General features: G+C 38.7%; 1 long non-coding RNA gene across 2 annotated transcripts; it reads right to left on the minus strand.

Annotated features, from left to right (window-relative positions):
• Positions 237–4,955, minus strand: LOC104724063. Of its 2 annotated transcripts, none has more exons than XR_002034958.1 (5): positions 4,617–4,955; positions 4,338–4,444; positions 1,913–2,438; positions 920–992; positions 237–555 (listed from the first exon to the last, which is right to left on the minus strand). It is a non-coding gene; the product is annotated as an uncharacterized LOC104724063 (long non-coding RNA). The 2 variants fall into 2 exon arrangements; XR_002034959.1 differs by lacking the exon at positions 237–555 and adding an exon at positions 566–793.

Here is a 4,955-nt window from a genome sequence, read left to right on the forward strand (position 1 = left end):
TACATATGGAAATCCAGATTTGTTCATAACTATGACTGCCAATCCAAACTGGAAAGAGATAAACGAGCATTTAGAAGCATGTGGTGGTGGTTCAGGAAATGATAGACCTGATATTGAATGTCGAGTTTTCAAAATGAAATTAGAGCAATTGCTAGCAGATTTCAAGAAAGCAACATTCTTCAAACCAAACATTGCAGGTATGTATGAGTAATCTTGCCTTTTTGTTAGCGTAAGAATTCATAAATTTGTCATTCTTCATATCTTCATAATAGCCTCACATTTAAAATGTAGAAAAAGTCTCAATTTTATATTACATTGACTCATAACATATTTTTAATCTACAGTGATCCACAAAATAGAATTCCAAAAGCGCGGGTTGCCACATGCACACATACTGCTTTGGTTGGATGGGGCATCAAGAATCCCAGCAATCAATGAAGTTGATGCAATAATCTCCGCTGAATTGCCACAAAAAAATAACGACCCAGAAGGGTTTGAGCTTGTGGAAAGACACATGATGCACGGTCCTTGTGGATTGGATAGACCAAAATCACCCTGCATGAAGAACAAGGAATGTTCAAAGAAATATCCAAGAAAATTTACAGAGCATACATCGATTGACAAATCTGGTTACATAACATATCGTTGGCGTCGGGATGAAAATAACTTTGTTATCAAGGGAGGAACAAGATTGGATAATCGCTTTGTTATTCCACACAACTTGGCTATTCTTAAAAAATACCAAGCTCATATAAATGTGGAGTGGTGCAACAGAACAAATGCTGTTAAATACCTTTTCAAATACATTACAAAGGGTGTTGATAAAGCAACCATTGTGATAGAAAAGGGTCCCAATGCCTCAGGAAACACTCAAGATAATGGACCAACAAAGAGACCAAGAGACGAGATAAAAGAATACCTTGACTGTCGATACTTATCTGCTTGTGAAGCAATGTGGCGAACGTTTGGATACCACATACACCAAAGGAAACCTGCAGTTCAGAAACTTATAATCCATCTACCTGGACAACAAAGCCTAACTTTTAAAGCTACAGCTGATCTCAGTCAAGTCCTGTCTAGAGAAAATATTGGGAGAACAATGTTTACAGCGTGGATGGAAAAAAACGAAGAATGTGAAGAGGCTCGGGAGTTAACTTATTTGGAATTTCCTACAAAATTTACTTGGGACGACGACAAAAAAGTCTGGATGGAACGACAACGGATAGGGATTTCAACAATAGGAAGAATAGTCAACATTCACCCAGCATCAGGGCAATTATACTATCTAAGGATACTAATCAATAAAATAAGAGGACCAAGAAGTTTTGACGAAATACTAACAGTCGATGGTCAAAGATATGAAGATTTTAAATCAGCATGCTATGCTCGCGGTTTACTAGACTCTGACTCCGAATGGCATGATGCAATGGATGAAGCTATACAATGGGCTACACCTTATCAACTACGACAACTATTTGTTTTATTATTGATATATTGCGAAGTGGGCAGTCCAATAAAATTATGGGAACGCTGTTGGAAATCACTCGGTGAAGACATGCCTTACAAACAACGCAAGATTTTCAACTTTCAAAGGCTACACCTAGAAGAGCCTGATATTCAAAAGTATACTTTGATTGAGATAGAGAATATAATGCACCAGTATGAACACACACTAACTGAGTTCAAAGATATGCCACAACTAGATGTCGACGTGTTAAAAGATCTAGGTAACAGCCTGTTAACTGAAGAATCAGGATACAATGTACAAAAGGAGAAAAAAGACCACAAAAAACTTCTGAGCAGTCTAAATGTTCAGCAAAAGCAGGTTTATGATGCAGTTATGGAGTCAGTTGAAAATGGTTTGGGAAAATTATTCTTCCTTTATTGTCCCGGTGGAACAGGAAAAACGTACCTTTATTCGACCATCATTTCTAAGTTGAGATCAGAAAGAAAAGTTGTTCTCCCTGTCGCTTCATCAGGAATCGCAGCATTGCTTCTACCTGCAGGAAAAACGGCACATTCACGCTTTAAAATACCCATGGATCTCAATGAAGATTCATTATGTCATATAAAGCCAGGAACGATGTTAGCAGAACTAATAGAGAAAACTGATCTTATCATATGGGATGAGGCGCCCATGGCACATCGGTACGCATTTGAGGCGGTTGACAGAAAATTACGAGACTTGATGTCCATGAAAAAATCAGAAGCTAAAGACCAACCTTTTGGAGGCAAGACTGTAATACTAGGTGGGGACTTCAGACAAACACTACCAGTTATTCCACAAGGTTCTCGAGCTGATACAGTATTAGCATCAATTAAACAATCATACTTGTGGGACTCTTGCAAAGTTTTCTCCCTAAAAAAGAACATGAGACTTCAAGAATCACAAGGAAACTTCGCTGCATGGCTACTAAGTGTTGGAGATGGAACTGCACCTACAAATGAGACAAAAGATGTCAACGAAGATGATGGTCAGATGGTAGTAGTTGATCCTAAATTCATAATGCAATCAACTGGAGATCATTTACAAGATATTTTTAAAGCCACAAATGCAGAGAACAAGTTATCAAAAAGCACATATGCAAGCATTACAGAGAGAGCAATCCTAACTCCACGAAATGAGACAGTTGATGAGATTAATACATGCATGTTAGAACATCTACCAGGAACATCAAAGGAGTATCTCAGCTCAGACAATATGGGCAAGGGTGACACAGTAAATACTGACTACGAGTCTCTATATACTGTTGAGTATTTAAACTCACTAGAGTTCCCAGGACTACCAAAACATAAGTTGGCTTTGAAAGTAGGAGCTCCAATAATGTTGATTCGCAACATCAACCAAAAAGAAGGTCTATGCAATGGCACAAGATTAATTGTAACACGTTTGGGAAAAAGATTGATTGAGGGCGAAATAGTCACGGGCACACACGCTGGTCAAAAAGTGATTTTGCCACGGATAATCTTATCGCCACCTGACTCAAAGCATCCTTTCACACTTCGAAGACGTCAATTCCCAATCAGAGTATGCTATGCAATGACAGTTAACAAAAGCCAAGGACAAAGCTTAAAATCAGTTCTTCTCTATTTGCCTCAACCAGTTTTCAGTCATGGTCAGNGCAAACTTCGCTGCATGGCTGCTTAGTGTTGGAGATGGAACTGCACCTACAAGTGAGGCAAAAGATGTCAACGAAGATGATGGTCAGATGGTAGTCGTTGATCCCAAATTCATAATGCAATCAACTGGAGATCATTTACAAGATATTTTTAAAGCCACAAATGCAGAGAACAAGTTATCAAAAAGTACATATGCAAGCGTTACAGAGAGAGCAATCCTAACTCCATGAAATGAGACAGTTGATGAGATTAATGCATACATGTTAGAACATCTACCAGGAACATCAAAGGAGTATCTCAGCTCAGACAGTATGGGCAAGGGTGACACAGTAACTACTGACTTCGAGTCTCTATATACGGTTGAGTATTTAAACTCATTAGAGTTCCCAGGACTACCAAAACATCAGTTGGCTTTGAAAGTAGGAGCTCCAATAATGCCGATTCGCAACATTAACCAAAAAGAAGGTCTATGCAATGGCACAAGATTAATTGTAACACGCTTGGGAAAAAGACTGATTAAGGGTGAAATAGTCACGGGCACACACGCTGGTCATAAAGTGATTTTGCCACGAATAATCTTATCGCCACCTGACTCAAAGCATCCTTTCACACTTCGAAGACGTCAACTCCCAATCAGAGTATGCTATGCAATGACAGTTAACAAAAGCCAAGGACAAAGCTTAAAATCAGTTCTTCTCTATTTGCCTCAACCAGTTTTCAGTCATGGTCAGCTGTATGTGGCACTCTCACGTGAAACATCTCCTTCAGGTTTAAGCATTCTAAAACCCCATAATGATGCCGAGAAGACAGTAAAAAACATTGTCTACAAGGAAATATACAACGGGCTACCTAGAAATTAAGGCCAGATCCGATATTCCATTCTATATGTTTAAAGAGAAATCAACTTCAGTTTTGGTTTGGATTAATGTATTTCTTTCTGTAAAGAGTTATGGACTAATTGCTCATAAAAGCAAGTAATAAAAACCAAAGACACAGAACCTCTGAACCAATCTTAAGTCAAAAGGAAGAGCAAATATATATAACGTGAAGCAAGATTTAGACGTTAATAAGAAAGAAGCATAGATGGATGAACAACTAACTTAACCAAAAGACATAACCAATACTAACAAATTCTCCAACAGACAGTAATCAGATTAATCCCTAATTCATTTAATTAAAAGGGAAGAAGAAGACGAAGATTGAAAAAAGAAGCTTACAGTGCTTTCAAACGAATTCCCAATTCCCAATTGATATGATGATTTATCTAAACCTCGCCCTTCTTGGTAGTCTCGGCAGCCAACCTCATCCATTTCCATAATGTGTCCTTAATCGAACCAATCGTATTTGCCACCAAAACAATATTAATAATAGGATTAGGATGCGAATATCGGATAGAGAATAAAAGAAGAAGACAGGGGCAGGAGAAACATAAGGATTAAACTCAGTCAATTTCGATTTTGAAATCTAATAACCAAAAAAAACAAAGGAATCATTACCGGAGAGGTTTTATCACCGGATCTGATATGAATAGATGCTTCAGCGGAACGGTTAGGGTTCTTGAAGTTTCGTACATCAGGTGGGAGGGTACAGGGAAGGAGATGCGATTGGAGGCGATCCTCCAGCGTCGACATGAGACCAACCATAAGCTGCCTGCGCGTGGGTGACACGTACGGGTAATCCATGAATTTCCGGTGGAGATAATCGTCCATGGACTAGGATTGAGCTCGAACTCTGAGTTTGTTTGAGAATCGCGATGTGTTTGTTCGAGTTGGAGTTAACGGCGAGAGAGAAGAAGAGTAGAGAGTGTTGCAAAATATTTTGGACATCGTTTATAT

Source organism: Camelina sativa, chromosome 2 (assembly GCF_000633955.1).
Source record: "Camelina sativa cultivar DH55 chromosome 2, Cs, whole genome shotgun sequence".
NCBI lineage: Eukaryota > Viridiplantae > Streptophyta > Magnoliopsida > Brassicales > Brassicaceae > Camelina > Camelina sativa.